The sequence below is a fragment of the Lissotriton vulgaris genome, chromosome 7 (assembly GCF_964263255.1).
Source record: "Lissotriton vulgaris chromosome 7, aLisVul1.2, whole genome shotgun sequence".
Taxonomy (NCBI): domain Eukaryota; kingdom Metazoa; phylum Chordata; class Amphibia; order Caudata; family Salamandridae; genus Lissotriton; species Lissotriton vulgaris.
This window is the reverse complement of record NC_141695.1, coordinates 336,014,304-336,030,940: the sequence shown is the minus strand read 5'-3', so window position 1 is coordinate 336,030,940 and position 16,637 is coordinate 336,014,304.

The following is a 16,637-nucleotide window of genomic DNA, read 5'->3' as shown; positions in this document are numbered from 1 at the left end:
GGAAAGACATGGCTTGGCAGTTCCGGCTGGACTGCTCCCATAAGGCACAGGGTCAAGGCTGATTTGCATATGGCCATGTCTAAACTGGGGTGGTGAGGAGTGCAAAAAACCGATGGATTTAGGCCCAGATCTCTGTACTAGGGTGAATGTATGACATTGTTCTGCATTCTGTCCATCAATTGTTGGTTTTGCATGTGTCACCCCGAGTGGGATGGGTATGCTCAGACGTGAGTCCCATGCTCTCCACACCACTGGAGTCAAGCTATCCTGGCTGAAGACGGCAGATAGCCAGCAACCGGTCCTAGGATGCTTGATTCTGGTCCAGGAAAGACATGGCTTGGCAGTTCGGGCTGGACTGTTCCTATGAGGCACAGGGTCAAGGCTGATTTGCATATGGCCATGTCTGAACTGGGGTGGAGTGGACTGCAAAAAAACGATGGATTTAGGCCCAGATCTCTGTACTGGGGTGAATGTATGACATTGTTCTGCATTCTGTCCATCAATTGTTGTTTTTGCATTTGTCACCCCGAGTGGGATGGGTATGCTCAGACGTGAGTCCCATGCTCTCCACACCACTGGAGTCAAGCTATCCTGGCTGAAGACAGCTGATAGCCAGAAACCGGTCCTAGGATGCTTGATTCCGGTCCAGGAAAGACATGGCTTGGCAGTTCAAGCTGGACTGTTCCCATGAGGCACAGGGTCAAGGCTGATTTGCATATAGCCATGTCTGAACTGGGGTGGTGTGGAGTGCAAAAAACCGATGGATTTAGGCCCAGATCTCTGTACTGGGGTGAATGTATGACATTGTTCTGCATTCTGTCCATCAATTGTTGGTTTTGCATGTGTCACCCCGAGTGGGATGGGTATGCTCAGACGTGAGTCCCATGCTCTCCACACCACTGGAGTCAAGCTATCCTGGCTGAAGACGGCTGATAGCCAGAAACCGGTCCTAGGATGCTTAATTCTGGTCCAGGAAAGACATGGCTTGGCAGTTCGGGCTGGACTGTTCCCATGAGGCACAGGGTCAAGGCTGATTTGCATATGGCCATGTCTGAACTGGGGTGTTGTGGAGTGCAAAAAAACGATGGATTTAGGCCCAGATCTCTGTACTGGGGTGAATGTATGAAATTGTTCTGCATTCTGTCCATCAATTGTTGTTTTTGCAGACCATAGAGGGCTTCCCTGGGCACAGTGTCCTTGGTACCCATTATACTTTTTCCAAGGGACTTAAATGTGGCCAGAGAGGTGACAATAGGGCGCAAAAGGGTACCATTTTGGGAGAGAGCATAGTGCCCTGGAAACCTGATTGGCAGGGACACAGGACACATCAAGTCAAAGTGCATCAGAAACCTGGCAAATAGTGTGTAGGTGGGTTACTGCAACCAGAAACCCACTTTCCTACAAGAGAGTGTTCCTAATAGCCTGAAGTGAAGTGGGCACGGTTTCTCACACTATTCACCTCTGCTTACCGCAACATACTGCTGTGCACACAGTGATAAAAAGGTGCATACAAATATTGCGATCCTACATACAGAGGAAAACTAGCACAGGAAACATTACTTATGAGTGTCTCTATACTTGAGGGAGCGAGCAATGAATACGAAGTGAGGACAGATGAGTGGACAGCGAATAATGAAAGGCAAGTGAGCAAATTAATGACGTAGGTATCTATTGATGCCACCTGGCCACTTTTATAGCAGCATGACAGGTATAAAAATATGAAAAAAATCACCTAAAGACTGTATTTATTCCCTCTTTCAATACATACTTAAAACAGTAAATGTAGGATGAAAACAATTTAAATGTGCTCTATTGTTGCCCTAATGACCCCTGACAGGTAACTAAAGTAAACAAAGACAGAAAGGCAACGTTAAAAAAAGAATACAGATATTTTCATTTTAGGTTCTACTTAAGAAACGTGTCCTGACGCATTATAAGGTAAGTAATGGGGATTTTCTTGTTTTAGGGTGGGTATGGGTTTTGGGGTACATTGGGATAGTATTTTTATCCCTACCCTATCCAACACTTACCCCACTGTTGCACTCACTAGAGTGGGAATATAAATGTGTACCCCTACACTATCCAACACTTACCCTACGGTTGCACTCACTGGAGTGGGAATAGTAATTTTTACCCCTACGCTATCCAACACTTACACTACTCTTGCCCTAAAAGTATTGCGCGTTGTAATGGCATGCATTGTAATGGTATGCGTTGTAAAGGAATGCGTTGTAAATGTAGTTACTAAAAATGCGTTGTGATGGCATGGGTTGTAAAATCATGCATTGTAATGGATGCTGCGATGTAAAAACCGCGTTGTAAAGGCATGCGTTGTAATTGTTTGCGTTGTAACATCATATATTCAGTTTAGCCTCATTCAGACATGTCAACATTTTAAAAGTAGATATTTTGAAAGCAAATTAGGGGGAATGTATTTTGCCAATTGAAATACATTAAAGAAGAAGCAATTTCAGGTCAGAATTCTACAGTCTTCAATTAGTTCAGCCGGGAAACAACCTTTACATAGCAGTCATTACAACGCACTACCTTCACAACGCAGTCATTATAACGCAGCTGCCCTTACATCACATACCATTACAATGCATGCCATTACAACGCATGTCACTACAACGCATGCCATTACAATGAATATCATTACAACGCATGCCATTACAACGCATTATAAGGTAAGTAATGGGGATTTTTTAGTTTTAGGGTGGGTATGGGTTCTGGGGTACATGGGGATAGTATTTTTATCCCTATACTATCCAACACTATCCAACTTACCCTAGTGTTGCACTCACTGGAGTGGGAATAGAAATTTTTACCCCTACACTATCCAACACTTACCCTACTGTTGCACTCCCTTGAGTGGGAATAGACATTTTTACCCCTACACTATCCAACACTTACCCTACTGTTGCACTCACAGGAGTGGGAATAGCAATTTTTACCCCTACGCTATCCAACACTTACACTACTCTTGCCCTAAAAGTATTGCGTGTTGTAATGGCATGCGTTGTAAAGGTATGCGTTGTAATGGAATGCATTGTAAATGTAGTTTCTAAAAGTGCGTTGTGATGGCATGCGTTGTAAAATCATGCATTGTAATGGATGCTGCGATGTAAAAACCGCGTTGTAAAGGCATGCGTTGTAATTGTTTGCGTTGTGACATTATATATTCAGTTCAGCCTCATTCAGACATGTCAACATTTTAAAAGTAGATATTTTGAAAGCAAATTAGGGGGAATGTATTTTGCCAATTGAAATACATTAAAGAAGAAGCAATTTCAGCTTAGAATTCTAAAGTCTTCAACTAGCTCAGCCGGGAAAAAGCCTTTACATAGCAGTCATTACAACGCACTACATTCACAACGCAGTCATTACAACGCAGCTGCCCTTACATCACATACAATTACAACGCATGCCATTACAACGCATGTCACTACAACGCATGCCATTACAATGAATATCATTACAACACATGCCATTACAATGCATTATATGGTAAGTAACGGAGATTTTTTAGTTTTAGGGAGGGTATGGGTGCTGGGGTACATGGGCATAGTATTTTTATCCCTACACTATCCAACACTTACCCTACTGTTGCACTCACTGGATTGGGAATAGAAATGTTTACCCCTACACTATCCAACACTTACCCTACTGTTGCACTCACTGGAGTGGGAATAGTAATTTTTACCCCTACACTATCCAACACTTACCGTACTGTTGCACTCACTGGAGTGGGAATTGTAATTTTTATCCCTACGCTATCCAACACTTACACTACTCTTGCCCTAAAAGTATTGCGCGTTGTAATGGCATGCATTGTAATTGTATGCGTTGTAATGGAGTGCGTTGTAAATGTAGTTTCTAAAAATGGGTGGTGATGGCATGCGGTGTAAAATCATGCATTGTAATGGATGCTGCGATGTAAAAACCGCGTTGTAAAGGCATGCATTGTAATTGTTTGCGTTGTAACATCATATATTCAGTTCAGCCTCATTCAGACATGTCAACATTTTAAAAGTAGATATTTTGAAAACAAATTAGGGGGAAGGTATTTTGCCAATTGAAATACATTAAAGAAGAAGCAATTTCAGGTCAGAATTCTACAGTCTTCAACTAGTTCAGCCAGGAAACAACCTTTACATAGCAGTCATTACAACGCACTACCTTCACAATGCAGTCATTACAATGCAGCTGCCCTTACATCATATACCATTACAACGCATGCCATTACAACACATGTCACTACAACGCATGCCATTCCAATGAATATCATTACAACGCATGACATTACAACGCATTATAAGGTAAGTAATGGGGATTTTTTAGTTTTAGGGTGGGTATGGGTTCTGGGGTACATGGTGATAGTATTTTTATCAATACACTATCCAACACTATCCAACTTACCCTACTGTTGCACTCACTGGAGTGGGAATAGAAATTTTTATCCCTACACTATCCAACACTTACCCTACTGTCACACTCACTGGAGTGGGAATTTAAATATTTACCCCTACACTATCCAGCACTTACACTACTCTTGCCCTAAAAGTATTGTGCGTTGTAATGGTATGCGTTGTAATGGAATGCGTTGTAATGGAATGCGTTGTAAATGTAGTTTCTAAAAATGCGTTGTGATGGCATGCGTTGTAAAATCATGCATTGTAATGGATGCTGCGATGTAAAAACCGTGTTGTAAAGGCATGCGTTGTAATTGTTTGCGTTGTAACATCATATATTCAGTTCAGCCTCATTCAGGCATGTCAACATTTTAAAAGTAGATATTTTGAAAACAAATTAGGGGGAATGTATTTTGCCAATTGAAATACATTAAAGAAGAAGCAATTTCAGGTCAGAATTCTACAGTCTTTAACTAGTTCAGCCGGGTAACAATCTTTACATAGCAGTCATTACAACACACTACCTTCACAACGCAGTCATTACAACGCAGCTGCCCTTACATCACATACCATTACAACGCACACCATTACAACTCATGTCACTACAACGCATGCCATTACAATGAATATCATTACAACGCATGCCATTACAACGCATTATAAGGTAAGTAATGGGGATTTTTTAGTTTTAGGGTGGGTATGGGTTCTGGGGTACATGGGGATAGTATTTTTATCCCTACACTATCCAACACTATCCAACTTACCCTACTGTTGCACTCACTGGAGTGGGAATCGACATTTATACCCCTACACTAACCAACACTTACCCTACTGTTGCACTCACTGGAGTGGGAATAGACATTTTTACCCCTACACTATCCAATACTTACCCCACTGTTGCACTCACTGGAGTGGGAATAGCAATTTTTAGCCCTATGCTATCCAACACTTACACTACTCTTGCCCTAAAAGTATTGCGTGTTGTAATGGCAATGCGTTGTAAAGGCATGCGTTGTAATGGAATGCGTTTTAAATGTAGTTTCTAAAAATGCGTTGTGATGGCATGCGTTGTAAAATCATGTGTTGTAATGGATGCTGCGATGTAAAAAACGCGTTGTAAAGGTATGCGTTGTAATTGTTTGCGTTGTAACATCATATATTCAGTTCAGCCTCATTCAGACATGTCAACATTTTAAAAGTAGATATTTTGAAAACAAATTAGGGGAAATGTATTTTGCCAATTGAAATACATTAAAGAAGAAGAAATTTCAGGTCAGAAACAGAAAAAAACATTTTGGCTTAAACATTGGTAGTCTCAAGCTTGAATCAGGTATGCTGGCATGTATGCTCATTGAAGAGAGTTTAAGTGTTCACATTTATAGGTGGGCACCTATTGTCACAAAAGCCTTTTACCCTACTCCCCTGAACCATAATAAAGCCAAAAGTGGACTCCCATTGTCTCAATACAGGGTAGGCAAACAATAGCTGTATGTTGTATGAAGTCATTTATTAAATAGGAAAGGCCAAGTAAAACAAAGCTGGCCAGGTGATCAATGCAACAGTTCAGTACAGTGAGAGAACCACAGTCCAATAAAGTGTATCTTATATAACCAAAGGAACACATTTTTTCTGACTGGATTTGTAAATGAAAAGCATGTTTACAACTATACATTTAGTTTTTTGCCTGTGTGAGAACCACAAAAACTGCCTGCTATGCTGAGGATAAAAGGTGTGATGCCACAGCAATACCTAAAAGAATATGAATGAAAATTAATGTTTTTATGAAAATCATGTCATGTATTTGATGGCAACAAACATATTGTTAAAAAAGCAAATGTTTAGTGAGGGAAATGTGAATCAGCTGTGCTATCATTTGTGAAAGATAAAAGTGTGTTTTCACTGACAATACTATTCTTTGTTTATGATTCTTTAGCCTAAAATTAAAGAATTGAAGCTCACAACTGTTTGTAAATTTGGATATGGGTGCACTGGAGAACAACCTCCATTTTGTGTGAACTGAGACTTAATGCAGTCAGAGGCAGTCCAAGATGGCCGCCGTGTTGAGGGAAATCTCACTGAGGCCACTCTCTTTCTCTCACAGAGAACCAGCATAGGAAATAAATGTGCAAGGCAAATGAATGCAACAAGGGGTTTGTGGATAGTAAACAATTTAGGAATAAATAGAAAAGGGAACAATACCGGGTGTATGTAATGAATATGAAGTGAGTGAAGTGAGGGACAGGGATAACCTGGAGAGTGTTGGGAAAGGTTGTTGTAAGGTTCAATCATTTGGCCAAAGCAAGAGTGACATGAGCCAGAACCGATCTCTGTATCTAAAGCTTCTGTCACTTTTCATGTTCCTCTCTGAGAAGGGTGCTTGAAGTGGGGGCTGGGCAGGGAAGCTTTAGAATGTTAGCACAGAATACTGACACAGGGCATTCTTCTCTCAGAATGTCCCAGCCAGTCTCTGCCCTGGTGGCAGAAGAGGTCAAAAGTTCAACTCAGCTGATAGAGATACCACTCAAAGTGTGTGCCCTCTTTCAGCCAGACTGCTGGATAAACTGCATATTACATTTTGGCAATAACTGGGCCCTCCTAACAAGCAAAATACTTCTACAGCCTTTAACTAGTCCAGCCGGGAAACAACCTTTACATAGCAGTCATTACATTGCACTACCTACACAACGCAGTCATTACAACGCAGCTGCCCTTCCATCACATACCATTACAACGCATGCCATTACAATGCATGTCACTACAACGCATGCCATTACAATAAATATCATTACAACGCATTATAAGGTAAGTAATGGGGATTTTCTTGTTTTAGGGTGGGTATGGGTTCTGGGGTACATGGGGATAGTATTTTTATCCCTACACTATCCAACACTTACCCTACTGTTGCACTCACTGGAGTGGGAATAGAAATGTTTACCCCTACACTATCCAACACTTACCCTACTGTTGCACTCACTGGAGTGGGAATAGTAATTTTTACCCCTACACTATCCAACACTTACAATACTCTTGCCCTAAAAGTATTGCGCGTTGTAATGGCATGCGTTGTAATGGTATGCGTTGTAATGGAATGCGTTGTAAATGTAGTTACTAAAAATGTGTTGTGATGGCATGCGTTGTAAAATCATGCATTGTAATGGATACTGCGATGTAAAAACTGCGTTGTAAAGGAATCCGTTGTAATTGTTTGCGTTGTAACATAATATATTCCGTTTAGCCTCATTCAGACATGTCTACATTTTAAAAGTAGATATTTTGAAAGTAAATTAGGGAGAATGTATTTTGCCAATTGAAATACATTAAAGAAGAAGCAATTTCAGGTCAGAAATCTACAGTCTTCAACTAGTTCAGCCGGAAAACAACCTTCACATAGCAGTCATTACAACGCACTACCTTCACAACGCAGTCATTATAACGCAGCTGCCCTTACATCACATACCATTACAACGCATGCCATTACAACGCATGTCACTACACCGTATGCCATTACAATGAATATCATTACAACGCATGCCATTACAACGCATTATAAGGTAAGTAAAGGGAATCTTTTAGTTTTAGGGTGGGTATGGGTTCTGGGGTACATGGTGATAGTATTTTTATCCCTACACTATCCAACACTATCCAACTTACCCTACTGTTGCACTCACTGGAGTGGGAATATAAATTTTTATCCCTACACTATCCAACACTTACCCTACTGTCGCACTCACTGGAGTGGGAATAGAAATATTTTCCCCTACACTATCCAGCACTTACACTACTCTTGCCCTAAAAGTATTGCGCGTTGTAATGGTATGCGTTGTTTGGAATGCGTTGTAATGGAATGCGTTGTAAATGTAGTTTCTAAAAATGCGTTGTGATGGCATGCGTTGTAAAATCATGCATTGTAATGGATGCTGCGATGTAAAAACCGTGTTGTAAAGGCATGCGTTGTAATTGTTTGCGTTGTAACATCATATATTCAGTTCAGCCTCATTCAGACATGTCAACATTTTAAAAGTAGATATTTTGAAAACAAATTAGGGGGAATGTATTTTGCCAATTGAAATACATTAAAGAAGAAGCAATTTCAGGTCAGAATTCTACAGTCTTTAACTAGTTCAGCCGGGTAACAATCTTTACATAGCAGTCATTACAACGCACTACCTTCACAACGCAGTCATTACAACGCAGCTGCCCTTACATCACATACCATTACAACGCACGCCATTACAACGCATGTCACTACAACGCATTCCATTACAATGAATATCATTACAACGCATGCCATTACAACGCATTATAAGGTAAGTAATGGGGATTTTTTAGTTTTAGGGTGGGTATGGGTTCTGGGGTACATGGGGATAGTATTTTTATCCCTACACTATCCAACACTATCCAACTTACCCTACTGTTGCACTCACTGGAGTTTGAATCGACATTTTTACCCCTACCCTATCCAACACTTACCCTACTGTAGCACTCACTGGAGTGGGAATAGAAATGTTTACCCCTACACTATCCAACACTTACCATACTGTTGCACTCACTGGAGTGGGAATAGTAATTTTTACCCCTACACTATCCAACACTTACCGAACTGTTGCACTCACTGGAGTGGGAATAGTAATTTTTACCCCTACGCTATCCAACACTTACACTACTCTTGCCCTAAAAGTATTGCGCGTTGTAATGGCATGCGTTGTAATTGTATGCGTTGTAATGGAATGCGTTGTATATGTAGTTTCTAAAAATGGGTGGTGATGGCATGCGTTGTAAAATCATGCATTGTAATGGATGCTGCAATGTAAAAACCGTGTTGTAAAGGCATGCATTGTAATTGTTTGCGTTGTAACATCATATATTCAGTTCAGCCTCATTCAGACATGTCAACATTTTAAAAGTAGATATTTTGAAAACAAATTAGGGGGAAGGTATTTTGCCAATTGAAATACATTAAAGAAGAAGCAATTTCAGGTCAGAATTTTACAGTCTTCAAATAGCTCAGCCAGGAAACAACCTTTACATAGCAGTCATTACAACACACTACCTTCACAATGCAGTCATTACAACGCAGCTGCCCTTACATCACATACCATTACAATGCACGCCATTACAACGCATGTCACTACAACGCATGCCATTACAACGCATGTCACTACAACGCATGCCATTACAATAAATATCATTACAACGCATGCCATTACAACGCATTATAAGGTAAGTAATGGGGATTTTCTTGTTTTAGGGTGGGTATGGGTTCTGGGGTACATGGGGATAGTATTTTTATCCCTACACTATCCAACACTTACCCTACTGTTGCACTCACTGGAGTGGGAATAGAAATGTTTACCCCTACACTATCCAACACTTACCCTACTGTTGCACTCACTGGAGTGGGAATAGTAATTTTTACCCCTACACTATCCAACACTTACCCCACTGTTGCACCCACTGGAGTGGGAATAGGAATTTTTACCCCTACGCTATCCAACACTTACAATACTCTTGCCCTAAAAATATTGCGCGTTGTAATGGCATGCGTTGTAATGGTATGCGTTGTAATGGAATGCGTTATAAATGTAGTTACTAAAAATGCGTTGTGATGGCATGCGTTGTAAAATCATGCATTGTAATGGATACTGCGATGTAAAAACCGCGTTGTAAAGGCATCCGTTTTAATTGTTTGCGTTGTAACATCATATATTCAGTTCAGCCTCATTCAGACATGTCAACATTTTAAAAGTAGATATTTTGAAAACAAATTAGGGGGAATGTATTTTGCCAATTGAAATACATTAAAGAAGAAGAAATTTCAGGTCAGAAACAGAAAAAAACATTTTGGCTAAAACATTGGTAGTCTCAAGCTTGAATCAGGTATGCTGGCATGTATGCTCATTGAAGAGAGTTTAAGTGTTCACATTTATAGGTGGGCACCTATTGTCACAAAAGCCTTTTACCCTACTCCCCTGAACCATAATAAAGCCAAAAGTGGACTCCCATTGTTTCAATACAGGGTAGGCAAACAATAGCTGTATGTTGTATGAAGTCATTTATTAAATAGGAAAGGCCAAGTAAAACAAAGCTGGCCAGGTGATCAATGCAACAGTTCAGTACAGTGAGAGAACCACAGTCCAATAAAGTGTATCTTATATAACCAAAGGAACACATTTTTTCTGACTGGATTTGTAAATGAAAAGCATGTTTACAACTATACATTTAGTTTTTTGCCTGTGTGAGAACCACAAAAACTGCCTGCTATGCTGAGGATAAAAGGTGTGATGCCACAGCAATACCTAAAAGAATATGAATGAAAATTAATGTTTTTATGAAAATCATGTTATGTATTTGATGGCAACAAACATATTGTTAAAAAAGCAAATGTTTAGTGAGGGAAATGTGAATCAGCTTTGCTATCATTTGTAAAAGATAAAAGTGTGTTTTCACTGATAACACTATTCTTTGTTTACGATTCTTTAGCATAAAATTAAAGAATTGAAGCTCACAACTGTTTGTAAATTTGGATATGGGTGCACTGGAGAACAACCTCTATTTTGTGTGAACTGATACTTATTGCAGTCAGAGGCAGTCCAAGATGGCCGCCGTGTTGAGGGAAATCTCACTGAGGCCACTCTCTTTCTCTCACAGAGAACCAGCATAGGAAATAAATGTGCAAGGCAAATGAATGCAACAAGGGGTTTGTGGATAGTAACCAATTTAGGAATAAATAGAAAAGGCAACAATACCGGGTGTATGTAATGAATATGAAGTGAGTGAAGTGAGGGACAGGGATAACCTGGAGAGTCATTTGGCAAAGCAAGAGTGACATGAGCCAGAACCGATCTCTGTATCTAAAGCTTCTGTCACTTTTCATGTTCCTCTCTGAGAAGGGTGCTTGAAGTGGGGGCTGGGCAGGGAAGCTTTAGAATGTTGGCACAGAATACTGACACAGGGCATTCTTCTCTCAGAATGTCCCTGCCAGCCTCTTCCCTGGTGGCAGAAGAGTTCAAAAGTTCAACTCAGCTGATAGAGATACCACTCAAAGTGTGTGCCCTCTTTCAGCCAGACTGCTGGATAAACTGCATATTACTTTTTGGCAATAACTGGGCCCTCCTAACAAGCAAAATACTTCTACAGTCTTTAACTAGTCCAGCCGGGAAACAACCTTTACATAGCAGTCATTACATTGCACTACCTACACAACGCAGTCATTACAACGCAGCTGCCCTTACATCACATACCATTACAACGCATGCCATTACAACGCATGTCACTGCAACGTATGCCATTACAATGAATATCATTACAACGCATGCCATTACATCGCATTATACAGTAAGTAAAGGGAATTTTTTAGTTTTAGGGTGGGTATGGGTTCTGGGGTACATGGGGATAGTATTTTTATCCCTATACTATCCAACACTATCCAACTTACCCTACTGTTGCACTCACTGGAGTGGGAATAGAATTTTTTACCCCTACACTATCCAACACTTACCCTACTGTTGCACTCACTGGAGTGGGAATAGACATTTTTACCCCTACACTATCCAACACTTACCCTACTGTTGCACTCACAGGAGTGGGAATAGCAATTTTTACCCCTACGCTATCCAACACTTACACTACTCTTGTCCTAAAAGTATTGCGTGTTGTAATGGCATGCGTTGTAAAGGTATGCGTTGTAATGGAATGCGTTGTAAATGTAGTTTCTAAAAGTGCGTTGTGATGGCATGCGTTGTAAAATCATGCATTGTAATGGATGCTGCAATGTAAAAACCGCGTTGTAAAGGCATGCGTTGTAATTGTTTGCGTTGTACCATCATATATTCAGTTCAGCCTCATTCAGACATGTCAACATTTTAAAAGTAGATATTTTGAAAGCAAATTAGGGGGAATGTATTTTGCCAATTGAAATACATTGAAGAAGAAGCAATTTCAGGTCAGAATTCTACAGTCTTCAACTAGTTCAGCCGGGAAACAGCCTTTACATAGCAGTCATTACAACGCACTACATTCACAACGCAGTCATTACAACGCAGCTGCCCTTACATCACATACCATTACAACGCATGCCATTACAACGCATGTCACTACAACGCATGCCATTACAATGAATATCATTACAACACATGCCATTAGAATGCATTATAAGGTAAGTAATGGAGATTTTTTACTTTTAGGGAGGGTATGGGTTCTGGGGTACATGGGCATAGTATTTTTATCCCTATACTATCCAACACTATCCAACTTACCCTACTGTTGCACTCACTGGAGTTGGAATAGAATTTTTTACCCCTACACTATCCAACACTTATCCTACTGTTGCACTCACTGGAGTGGGAATAGAAATGTTTACCCCTACACTATCCAACACTTACCCTACTGTTGCACTCACTGGAGTGGGAATAGTAATTTTTACCCTTGCACTATCCAACACTTACAATACTCTTGCCCTAAAAGTATTGCGCGTTGTAATGGCATGCGTTGTAATGGCATGAGTTGTAATGGAATGCGTTGTAAATGTAGTTTCTAAAAATGTGTTGTGCTGGCATGCGTTGTAAAATCATGCGCTGTAATGGATGCTGCGATGTAAAAACCGTGTTGTAAAGGCATGCGTTGTAATTGTTAGCGTTGTAACATCATATATTCAGTTCAGCCTCATTCAGACATGTCATCATTTTAAAAGTAGATCTTTTGAAAACAAATTAAGGGGAATGTATTTTGCCAATTAAAATACATTAAAGAAGAAGCAATTTCAGGTCGGAAACAGATAAAGCCATTTTGGCTTAAACATTGGTAGTCTCAAGCTTGAATCAGGTATGTTGGCATGTATGCTCATTGAAGAGAGTTTAAGTGTTCGCATTTATATGATGGCACCTATCGTCACAAAAGGCTTTTACCCTACTCCCCTGAACCACAATAAAGCCAAAAGTGGACTCCCATTGTCTCAATACAGGGTAGGCAAACAATAGCTGTATGTTGTATGAAGTCATTTATTAAATAGGAAAGGCCAAGTAAAACAAAGCTGGCCAGGTGATCAATGCAACAGTTCAGAACAGTGAGAAAACCACAGTCCAATAATTTGTATCTAATATAACCATAGGAATACGTTTTTTTCTGACTGGATTTGTAAATGAAAAGCATGTTTAGAACTATACATTATGGTTTTCGCCTGTGTGAGAACCACAAAAACTGCCTGCTATGCTGAGGATAAAAGGTGTGATGCCACAGCAATACCTAAAAGAATATGAATGAAAATGTATGTTTTTATGAAAATCATGTTATGTATTTGATGGCAACAAACATATTGTTAAAAAAGCAAATGTTTAGTGAGGGAAATGTGAATCAGCTGTGCTATCATTTGTAAAAGATAAAAGTGTGTTTTCACTGAAAATACTAACCTTTGTTTACGATTCTTTAGCCTAAAATTAAAGAATTGAAGCTCACAACTGTTTGTAAATTTGTATATTGGTGCACTGAAGAACAACCTCCATTTTGTGTAAACTGAGACTTAATGCAGTCAGAGGCAGTCCAAGATGGCCGCCGTGCTGAGGGTAATCTCACTGAGGCCACTCTCTTTCTCTGACAGAGAACTAGCATAGGAAATAAATGTGCAAGGCAAATGAATGCAACAAGGGGGTGTGAATAGTAAACCATTTAGGAATGAATAGAAAAGGGAACAAAAAGAGGCTTAATAGAAGGATGGGCAGTAAATAGGTGAGATTATCAAAAGGAGAGGATGAGAGAATTGATAAATATGTAAGCAAATGGGCAACAACTGAGTCAGCCTGATGCAATAAGAAACTTGGCAATTAATATAAATGTATCCGGACACCAAACTGAGCAGAAAAGGCCATGGAATAGAATCAGTACCTGACAACACTTTTAAATGTACTGCATATGAAGAACATTGCACCACCATGTGCAGTGCAGACCTTAACGGGTAAATGACTACAACTGAGACAAAGAAAGGGCATGAACAAAACAATAACATGTGTGCATTGCCAGACAATGAGTAAATGGTACAACAGAAAACATTCAAAATTGAAACAAAGTGAAGAGATTACCATGGAGATGTCCAGTCTAAACCTGAAACAAGAATGACAACAAAATGAACAGTTTCTGTAAGTCTTAATGTCAGGCAACAGTGAAGAGACCAGACTTTTAGGGGTTTAGACACCAACTTTGCTTTTATCTACCACTGTTACTCAAGGACAACACTTCTAAGAAGGGGAACACATGTGACAGTGGCATTCACAACTCAAAATTAGCACGAGCACAGACACCAATGGCCACAACTGTAAATAGGATTATGGATCTGGTAAACAACATATTATTTAGCAACAATAGTGTATCACTGACAACTTTGTTTTGGAAGGCTGCTGTAAGGAAATTGGCTTAGCCTGTCTTGCATCTACACTGACCTGCAGCCGCAACATTCCCTTAACCAAACTGCTTATTACAATATCCAGGGAAAAATCTTTTGGGGTTGTAAAAGTGCAAGGGACACTCGCACACAAGTCAACTGGTATTTTACATTTCTCATTATGAGTGGTTAAGTTGGTGTTAATGGTGTGCCTGCTTGTGCCTGAAGCTTATGCTGAATAGACATGAGCAGTCTTGCACAAAGGTGGGAATCCACAGGGAGACTTGGAGTTCATTTACCAAAAAGTAGAGCTTATCTGTGTGATAGTGACAGTAATCAATAATTGCCTATTGTCTATGTATTGATAATCATTACTGAACAGTGCATAACAGGGCCCTAGTTAGACCCTCTTGTATGACCTGTAACTGGATGCTTTGCTAGGTCACGATATTGGCTTCAATGCACTGTTTTTAGATCTACTCCTGCAGCAACTATGATTGAAGGACAACTAGACTGATGCCAGCTTGTAGAGGTCAACCAGTTGTGCCTATGTTACATGTAGTCAGCGGCAAACTGAGTTCTAAAGTTGTATTTGGGTATCTGGCTCTGTATGGTTATACAAAGTGCCTCTGTAACTCTGTCTCCTGAGTCACTGTGATTTTAGACCAGCCCATTGTAAGTGTGAGCACAATGTTCATGGGTCAGATCAAGCCGAGGAATCACAAGCATGAGTGTAGCTGTATCACAAGGTAGACAAGAGCCACCTCAACCCGATTGTGAAGCTCGAAGGAGGACGTCTGAAGCAGGGCCCCTAGCTCAGAAGGGGAAATCCTCACAGATCCACGGGGTAGGAGGGGATAATGTGTAATGCTGCTTACAGCTTACAGGCTCTGTTAAAAAATCAAGCCTTAACCCTTCAGACCTGGGAAACTATCGCCCTATCTCGTTGCTCCCTGGAGTTAGTAAAATTATTGAAAAATATTTTAATTTAATACTATCAGCGCACTTGGAGACTCATAATCTTCTCCATCGGACTCAAACCGGTTTCCGCACATTACAGGGAACAGAGACGGCCCTTCTCTCTGTGGTGGAAGAGTTAAGAAGGATAGTCGACGCCGGTGGCACCACGGTGGTCCTCCTTTTGGACCTCAGCACGGCCTTTGATACTGTAAACCATCAGATTTTGATCCATAGGCTCCATAAATCAGGTATCACTGGTATTGCCCTGGCCTGGCTAAAATCTTTTCTGAACAGCAGATCCTTCCATGTTTTTGACAAGGAAGTCACGTCCAAACGGACACCCCTTCGTTGTGGAGTGCCGCAGGGATCTTCTTTAAGTCCCACTTTGTTTAATGTTATACCTGCACTCTTGCGGAGGCAGTTTTACCCTTTGGAGTCCACATAGTCTCCTATGCGGATGATACACAACTGGTGATTGGGCTCAATAAAGCGGAAAGCTCTCCTTCCAGTCTTCGTCCTTGCATGGAAGAAATTGCAAGATGGATGAGCAACTCCTTCCTAAAATTTAATGGGGAAAAGAGTGAAATCATGATTTTGGGTAACCACTCCACCCTTGATTTGACTGAAATCTGGCCTAGATCCATGGGCTCCTACCCCACTCCTAAAACCAGTTAAAGAGTCTGGGCGTTTGGATGAACCATAAACTTACATTTAAATCTCAGGCCCGGAAGACATCTGCCTCTTGCTACTGGATCCTTAAAATGATCCGGAAAAACCTCCCCCTCCTCCCCTTCCAGGCAAGAAAAATAATGGTCCAAGCGCTGGTGTTATCCAGATTGGATTTTGCTAATGCCCTTTACTTGGGTTCCCCTGCTGCTACTATCTCCAAATTACAG